Raw genomic sequence first — 9732 nt, 5'->3', positions numbered from 1 at the left:
AAGGGAGAGAGAATTAGAGGGCGCATACTTAAATTCACACAGGACACAGGAGAAATACTTCAGATATAACAGACTGACCCTAGCCCCCGACACAGACTATTGCAGCATAATTACTGGAGGCTGAGAAAGGAGGTGTCGGGAGTCACTGTGGCCATGTCCGACTATACCCCCAGACAGGGCCAACCAGGCAGGATATAACCCCACCCACTTTGCCAAAGCACAGCCCCCACACCAGTAGAGGGATATCTTCAACCACCAACATACTATCCTGAGACATGGCTGAGTATAGCCCACGAAGATCTCCCCCACGGCACGAACCCAAGGGGGGTGCCAACCCAGACAGGAAGATCACATCAGAGACTCAAACCACTCAGGTGACACACCCCTCCTAGTGACTGCATGGAAGAGCACCAGTAATCCAGTGACTCAGCCCACGTAATAGGGTTAGAGGCAGAGAATCCCAGTGGAGAGAGAGGAACCGGCCAGGCAGAGACAGCAAGGGTGGTTTGTTGCTCCAGTGCCTTTCTGTTCACCTTCACACCTTGGGGCGGTGGGTCTTGATCTGTCGTTCTGCCCCTGAACAAGGCAGTTCACCCACTATTCTTAGGCTGTCATTGAAAATAAGAATTTGTTCTTAACTGACTTGCCTTATTAAATAAAGGTAAAATAAAAATAAATAAAACACCCCTGGGCCAGACTACACTCAAACATAGGACCTACTGAAGAGATGAGTCTTCAATAAAGACTTAAAGGTTGAGACCAAGTCTGCATCTCTCACATGGATAGGCAGACCATTGCATAAAAATTGAGAAAGCTCTGCCTCCAGCTGTTTGCTTAGAAATTCTAGGGACAATTAGGAGGCCTGCATCTTGTGACCGTAGCGTACGTGTAGGTATGTACGGCTGGACCAAATCGGAAAGATAGATAGGAGCAAGCCCATGTAATGCTTTGTAGGTTAGCAGTAAAACCTTGAAATAAGCCCTAGCCTTAAGAGCAGGCCAGTGTAGAGATGCTAGCACTGGAGTAATATGATCACATTTTTGGGTTCTAGCAGCTGTGTTTAGCACTAACTGAAGTGTATTTAGTGCTTTATCCGGGTAGCTGGAAAGTAGAGCATTGCAGTAGTCTAATCTAGAAGTGACAAAAGCAAAGATACATTTTTCTGCATCCTTTTTGGACAGAAAGTTTCACATATTTGTGACATAGATGGAAAAAAGCTGTCCTTGAAAGAATCTTAATATGTTCGTCAAAAGAGAGGTCAGGGTCCGGAATAACGCCGAGTTCCTTTACAGTTTTATTTGAGACGACTGTACAACCATCAATATTATTTGTCAGATCCAACAGAAGATCTCTTTGTTTCTTGAGACCTAGAACTAGCATCTCTGTTTTGTCCGAGTTTAAAAGTAAAACATTTGCCGTCATCCACTTCCTTATGACTGTCTGAAACACAGGCTTCCAGGGAGAGCAATTTTGGGGCTTCACCATGTTTCATCGAAATGTACAGCTGCGTATCGTCCGCATATTTTTTTGTTTTTAGGAGTGCGACTGCATCTAGGGTATTACGCAAGGTTAAATTAAGTTCCTCAGTTAGGTGGTTAACCAATTGTTGTACTCTGACGTCCTTGGGTAGGTGGAGGGAGTCTGGAAGGGCATCTAGGAATCTTTTGGGTTGTCCGAGAATTTATAGCTCGACTTTTGATGATCCTTGGTTGGGGTCTGAGCAGATTATTTGTTGCGATTGCAAACGCAATAAAATGGTGGTCCGATAGTTCAGGATTATGAGGAAAAACATTAAGATCCACAATATTTATTCCACGGGACAAAACTAGGTCCCGAGTATGAATGTGGCAGTGAGTAGGTCCGGAGACATATTGGACAAAACCCGCTGAGGCGATGATGGCTCCGAAAGCCTTTTGGAGTGGGTCTGTGGACTTTTCCATGTGAATATTAAAGTCACCAACAGAATATTATCTGCCTTGACGACAAGATCCGATAGGAATTCAGGGAACTCAGTGAGGAACGCCTTATACGGCCCAGGAGGCCTGTAAACAGTAGCTACAGTATAGCAAGTGATTGAGTAGGCTGCATAGATTTCATGATTAGAAGCTCAATAGACGAAAATAGCTTCAGACGCAATCCTCACCATAAGGTGATTGTTCTCCTGTATATTATGAGTACAGCGACTGCAATTAGAAGGCATCATGTTAATGTTACTACTTAGCTTCGGCTGGTGGAGGTCCTGTAGAACCATGTCCAGATAAAGCGTCCGGGGTGAAAAAGTTGAAGGAAAAAAGTTGAGCAAAGGAAAAAATAAAACTATAACACGGTTATTATAAAGTAAAAACCGTAAAGTTGGCAGGTAGCAAGTATCGCTAGCCACAAAACGCAAAGCAGCACGTAAACAACAATAAACCCTAGTTGAGTACGAGCTCTGTTTCACATGGTACATTGCTACACCAAACAACAATTTAAACGCAACAATTTCTAAGATTTTACAGTTCATATAAGGAAATCAGTCAATTTAAATAAATTCATTAGGCCCTAATCTATGGACTTCGCATGACTTCGTCACAGATACCTTAAAAAAGGCAGGTATCTTAAAAAAAGGCATGGATCAGAAAACCTGTCATGCAGTATTTATTATCCTGCTGAAACATGAGGTGATGGCAGCATATGAATGGCACGACAATGGGCCTCAGGATCTCGTCCCAGTATCTCTGTGAATTCAAATTATCACCGATAAAACACAATTGTGTTCGCTGTCTGTAGCTTATGCCTGCCCATACCATAACCCCACCGCCACCATGGGGCATTCTGTTTACATTCTGAAACTGGGATACATCTGTGAAGAGCACACTTCTCCAGCATGCCAGTGGCAATCGAAGGTGAGCATTTTCTCACTGAAGTTGGTTACGATGCCGAACTGCAGTCAGGTAAAAACCCTGGTGAGGACAACGAGCACGCAGATAAGCTTCCCTGAGACGGTTTCTGACAGTTTGTGCAGAAATTCCTTGGTTGTACAAACCCACAGTGTCATCAGCTGTCCAGGTGGCTGGTCTCAGACAATCCCCAGGTGAAGAAACCGGATGTGGAGGTCTAGGCTTGCGTGGTCACACGTGGTCTGCGGTTGTGAGGCCGGTTGGACGTACTGCCAAATAATTCTCTAAAACGACATTGGAGGTGGATTATGGTAGAGAAAGGAACATTCAATTCTTTGGCAAAAGCTCTGGTAGACATTCCTGCAGTCAGCATGCCAACTGCACGCTCCCTCAAAACTAGAGACATCTGTAGCATTGTCTTGTGTGACAAAACAGCACATTTTAGAGTGGCCTTTTATTGCTCCCAGCACAAGGTGCACCTGTGTAATGATCATGCTGTTTAATCAGCTTCTTCATATGCCACAACTGTCAGGTGCATGGATTATCTTGGCAAAGGCAAAATTCTCACTAACTGGTAAACAAATCTGTGCACAGAATTTGAGAGAAATAAGTTATTTGTGTGTATAGAATATTTCTGGGACCTTTTATTTCATCTCATGAAACATGGGACCAACACTTTAAATATTGCGTTTATATTTATGTTCAGTAATACATCTCGCTACATGTTTTTCCTGAACTGCGTCAGACTCGCTCTCCATCCATCGTTTTCCCTACCTCAAGAATGTGCTTGAGATAGGGTATCTCTCTTGTCTTGTGTGTGTGTGAATTTCTGTTATGGGATGTTGTGGTTGTCAAGGCAACGGTTGGCAGGGAGGGAGAGAAACCAGAGAAGCGGGGATAGAGCAGGGTGGGAGTGAGGTCTGACTTCTCAGTATTACTAGAATTTACATTTTAAATCCATATGAATTATTAAAAGCTTCTGCCACTGTGGCTGGAAAATAGGAGAGAGAAAAAATGACGGGGTGAAAGAGGGGGGCTGCAGAGAAAGAGGGATAGATAGATAGATAGATAGATAGATAGATAGATAGATAAGAGAAAGAGCGGTGTAAGGAGAAGAGAGAAAAAGGAAGGGAGAGAGGGGTAGAGGGGGGAGCACGACGAGTTGGGGAGGATGGCTACTGGAGATGGCAGTAGGAAGGAAGAAAAGGTGATGGAGGTCCACAAAAATAAATGGGTAGCTACAAATCCCTGACAAGTGGAAAAAACATGGCATTATCAGACAGATAATGAGATGGATAGACTTGTTCTGTTTGTAAGGTGTGGTGGGGGCGGGGAGGCAGAGAGCAGAGTGGGAGTACGGATGGCGAGAGAGAGAAAGGGAGATAAAAAATATAAAAAATACATAGGACGACACAAAAGCAGAAAAGGAAGGAACTTGAGAGACAGATAGAGGTAAAGATAAAGGTAGGACATATCGAGCAAGGGAGAGAAAGAAGAAAAAATCTTCCAGACTAACATAATGCAGTTAAACGCAGATAGGAAAGGGGGAGAGGGAGGGGTCTGAATCAAAGGTAAAAAGGAGAGCTGTAATAGAGGGAGAGAGAACGAGAGAAACAAAACGATAAATAGTGTACTGTATGTGCTGTGCTGTTGATGTTCCGAACCAAGAGCCACGAAACAAATACACACACACGTCTCGGCAGAGTTCAAAGGAGTGTGTGTGTGTGTGTGTGTGTGTGTGTGTGTGTGTGTGTGTGTGTGTGTGTGTGTGTGTGTGTGTGTGTGTGTGTGTGTGTGTGTGTGTGTGTGTGTGTGTGTGTGTGTGTGTGTGTGTGTGTGTGTGTGTGTGTGTGTGTGGCAAAGGATCCGAGCATCAGTAAGAAGGGATTGGTGTGTCTACAGACTTAACTCTGTGAGAAGATACATTCTGACTTGCCGGTTTTAGCAGACTGGGAGAAAGAATGCAGTGTGCTGCAGAGGACAGGGGAAAGGAAGGGAGAGGAGATCTCTTGGGAGATAGCATTTGGGACTTAAAGTGAGGGAGGGAATGACACCGACTGCTTACACTCCATATTCTGTAAGAATATTTCATTCCATTGAATACAACGCTTTATCGAAATCCTCCCCCCTTGAATGTAACACAGACCATCCCTGTACAGCAGACCCGGGCTTCCATCCCACGTCAACAACACCAGTGCTCCAGAAGCTAGCATGCTAACCTCACAATGCACATTGTTAAATGGTCCAAATGATTCCAGGTAAATAACTATTTCAAAATTGTTCTGAAATGGCTGATTCAAAGCATCTTTCAGTTCAGGCTGATGATGCAGTATGTAGCCTTTTAACCTCTTAGCAGAATCAGAATTCAATTCATTGCAGATAGTGGCCTTCCAGATAGTCAGGTATTTCTGATTTTAAAAGTGTGCTTGATTTGTACAGCAGCTTGTCGTGGATGGAGGGAGTCAATTCAATTTGAATCCATTCAATTCAAAACACTTGATTTATCCAACAGGGGCCAATAATGTTGGCAGTAGTGTAGATATGTAAAACCCACATAACATTGACATACGCCATGATCACAGTAACAACAACACCACCAATATGACATGGAAAGGGGCAGACCTGGGGTGGCGTGACCTGTTCAGCTCTGATGACCACCATAACTATAACCTTTCTATACAGGGTGTCAACTCTCTTCGTCACCCAGGACACACTTGCACTTGTGTGTCCTGGGTGAAATGCACTCCTGAGAGCGCCATAGATCCGGAAATCCACGAGTAATATGACTCCTGGTGTGGTATTGTTTTTTACTCCCCATCATTTTTTTCATTTTCTACTGATCGCGTTCCTTACATTAACATGCTTGTGCAATATTGCTTACAAATGTAATGAAAAGACAATAAACATTTTGCATCTTTATTTCACAGTTTCCTACTTGGTGTGTGTGTGGGGGGGGGGGGGGGTTTCACAGTGGCTATACATGATACCACAATGGCCCCAGAAACCAAAAAGTCAAGACAGTCGAAAACGTTCAACTCAGGCCAAAATCATATTATCCAATATGTCAGGCATAGGTGTATAGGTGGCAGGGAAGTCAGGCGCAGGAGAGTCAAACGGAGTGTAAAATGGAGTCTTTTAATAAAGTCCACGTAACATGCTCCATAACACTAAAAGGTACATACATAAACAAACATGGGTACGAGGACCCGACGCGCACCTATACAACATAAAACTACACTGACAATAAAACAATCTCTGACAAAGACATGAGGGGAAACAGAGGGTTAAATACACAACAGGGATTGAATGGGATTGAAAACAGGTGTGTGGGAAGACAAGACAAAGCCAATGGAAAATGAAAAATGGATCAATGATGGCTAGAAGACCGGTGACGTCGAACGCCGAGCACCGCCCGAACAAGGAGAGGCAACGACTTCGGCAGAAGTCGTGACACAATAGTTCTCAACTCTACAGCTAAACACTTAATTACTCACCTGCAAACATTCTAACTCAACCTTTAACCTTAAGATTTATTCTGTACAAGATAATATATATATAAGATAATAATATATTTCTACTCCTTTTCCAACAATAAGAGAAAGAAAAAGAGGAAGTGAGAGAGACTGGGAATATCTCAGTTGCATACTCTTCTCTCGTCTCCTTCTCAAAACCAACTGGATGAGAAAGCAAAAGGTCCCGCCCCTCTGACCTTCTCCTCCAATGGGGTTTGAGAAGGAGACGAGGACAGAGGACACAAGGAGTAATGTAATTGAGATCTTCCAAAAGAGAAGGAGCGAGAGAGAGGGAGAGAGACAAAGAAAGGAGACATTTAGAGAGGGTTACAGTTAACCTTCAGGGATTTCATTTTCTTCTCTGGCTGAATTATCTCATCGTTAAATCTGACTGAGTTATCGAATCAATAAATCCGATTCAGGGACTGCAGCCTCTCCCACACAATCGGCATCTCCTCTCTTGCATGGAAGACGGCAGTGGGCAGTCCAGTCCAGAGGGTCACGCACCTCTTCGTCTCCCGACAAAGCCCTGATGTTGATACCACCGGAAGATAAGCGGCAGACCTGGTATGCGTCTCAAATGGCCACCCTATTCCCTATATAGTGCCCTTGAGCCCTGGTCAAAAGCAGTGAATATGGAATAGGGTGCCATTTGGGATGTACTGTAAAGCCAGACGACCAATCGGTGGAGGACCTAGGCTGGCAGTGGCTCACTCTGTCCAGTTACCAGATTCTCTTGGGTATCTTTCTTAAAATGTAGCTACTGTTATTAACCTTTCTTAGACACTCAGGTGACACGAGACACTTTCTTTTGCACTTACCTGCATTTTCCCAGGAGAGCCACCGCCTGCATTGACCAGGGGGGAGAGTTGCAGAGGAGTAGAGAGTTGATGTTAATATAGTTAATATAGTATAGAGTTATACTTGAAGAAAGGAAAAACCCGCACTCACTGGAATATTCTTTACGTTTTAATGTCTTATATTTTAGCAGCAGTGATCAAAGCAAACGGATGCGCTTCTTTCTTCCAGGATGAGCCTTTTGAACCCAGCACCCAAATCATCTTTTAGACTACAAAACATTTGAGCTGAGCACACCAATTTCTCTTTCAAAGATAAAGGGAACCCATCTTTAATCACCTTGAGCTGTGATTCAATTGAGTTTCGTTAAATATGCATACTACACTTGTGTAATGAGTAACCTTGCTTGAGACCTGAAGACTTGCCTTACTTACAAGCCCTTAACCAACAATGCAGTTTTAAGAAAATAGAGTTAGTAAAATATTGACTATATAAACTAAAGTAAAAGATGTAAACAAAAGTAACACAATAACAATAGTCAAGGTAATTTGTACATGTAGGTATGGTAGGGGTAAATGTAGGTAGGGGTAAAGTGACTATGCATAGATAATAAACCGCGAGTAGCAGCAGTGTAAAAACAAAGGTGGGGGGGGGGGTTAATGCAAATATTCCAGGTGGCAGTTTGATTAATTGTTCAGCAGTCTTTTGGCTTAGGGGTAGAAGCTGTTTCGACCTAGACTTGGCGCTCCGGTACCATTTGCCGTGCGTTAGCAGAGAGAACAGTCTATGACTTGGTTGACTGGAGTCTTTGACAATTTTTTGGGCCTTCCTCTGACACCGCCTGGTATAGAGGTCCTGGATGGCAGGAAGCTTGGCCCCAGTGATGTACTGGGCAGTACGCACTACCCTCTGTAGTGCCGTACGGCCGGATGCCGAGCAGTTGCCATACCAGTCGGTGATACAACTGGTCAGGATGCTCTTGATGGCGCAGCTGTAGAACTTTTTGAGGATCTGGGGAATCATGCCAAATCTTTTCAGTCTCCTGAGGGGAAAAAGTTGTTGTCGTGCCCTCTTCACGACTGTCTTGGTGTGTTTTGACCATAATAGTTTGTTGGTGATGTGGACACCGGGGAACTACAGCCCAGTCGATGTGAATGGGGGAGATTGAGATTGCATCATCTTCGGATCTGTTGAGGTGGTATGCAAATTGGAGTGGGACTAGGGTTTCCGGGATGATGGTGTTGATGTGAGTCATGACCAGCCTTTCAAAGAACTGCATGGCTACTGACGTGAGTCCTACAGGGTGGTAGTCATTTAGGCAGGTTACCTTCGCTTTATTTGGCACAGGGACTATGGTGGTCTGCTTGAAACATGTAGGTATTACAGACTCGGTCAGGGAAAGTTTGAAAATGTCAGTGAAGACATTTGCCAGTTGCTCTGCACATGCTCTGAGTACGCACCCTGCTAATCCATCTGGCCCTACGGCCTTGTGAATGTTGACCTGTTTAAAGGTCTTGCTCAAATCAGCTACGGAGAGAGTGATCACACAGTTGTCCGGAACAGCTGGTGCTCTCATGCATTCTTCAGTGTTGCTTCCCTTGAAGCGAGCATAAAAGACATTTAGCCCGTCTGGTAGGCTAACGTCACTGGGCAGCTCACAGCTTTGTTTCCCTTTGTAGTCCATAATAGTTTGCAAACCCTGCCACATCCGACGAGCGTCAGAGCCGGTGTAGTAGGATTCAATCTTAGTCCTGTGTTGATGCTTAACCTGTTTGTTGGTTAGTCCGGATTGGTGTCCTGCTCCTTGAATGTGGCAGCTCTAGCCTTAAGCTCGGAGTGGATGTTGCCTGTAATCCATGGCTTCTGGTTGGGATATGTACGTATGGTAGATGTGGGGATGATGAGGTTGATGGACTTATTGATGAAGCAGGTGACTGCGGTGGTATACTCCTCAATGCCATTGGATGAATCCCAGAACATATTCCAGTCTGTGCTAACAAAACAGTCCTGTAGCATATCTGCTGACTTCACTAGGTCTGTCTGTTTAGTCTTTTTGTGTTTGGTCTTCTGTTCATAGGCCTACCTCTTTGATTAAGGGCTGAATGGTAAATTAGTTGAGTAGTTGAATCAGATGTTGTTGGGATGGACCAGGATTGAGGGTTCATGTTATAAACATTCCGCGTCGCTCCACAGGTAGTATCACATTTTCATTTCACTTCATTACAGTACAACGGTTTGATTTGTTTGATCGTAGCTAGCCAGCTACATAGCCGTCTTTGTATCTAAGACAATTGTGTAGTCTAGAGCGATTTTCTAGGTTAGCTGGCCAGCTATTGTCGTTCTTTTAACGTAGCTAGCCAGCTAGCCCCCGAATAGCAGCACTGTAGAAACTATTACAGTACAACGGTTTGATTTGTTTGATCGTAGCTAGCTAGCTACATAGCCGTCTTTGTATCTAAGACAATTGTGTAGTCTGGAGCGATTTTCTAGGTTAGCTAGCCAGCTATTGTCGTTCTTTTAACGTAACGTTACGTAATCAACAC

The sequence above is a fragment of the Oncorhynchus masou genome, chromosome 15 (assembly GCF_036934945.1).
Source record: "Oncorhynchus masou masou isolate Uvic2021 chromosome 15, UVic_Omas_1.1, whole genome shotgun sequence".
In the NCBI taxonomy this organism is placed as follows: domain Eukaryota; kingdom Metazoa; phylum Chordata; class Actinopteri; order Salmoniformes; family Salmonidae; genus Oncorhynchus; species Oncorhynchus masou.
This window is presented reverse-complemented; position numbering follows the sequence as displayed.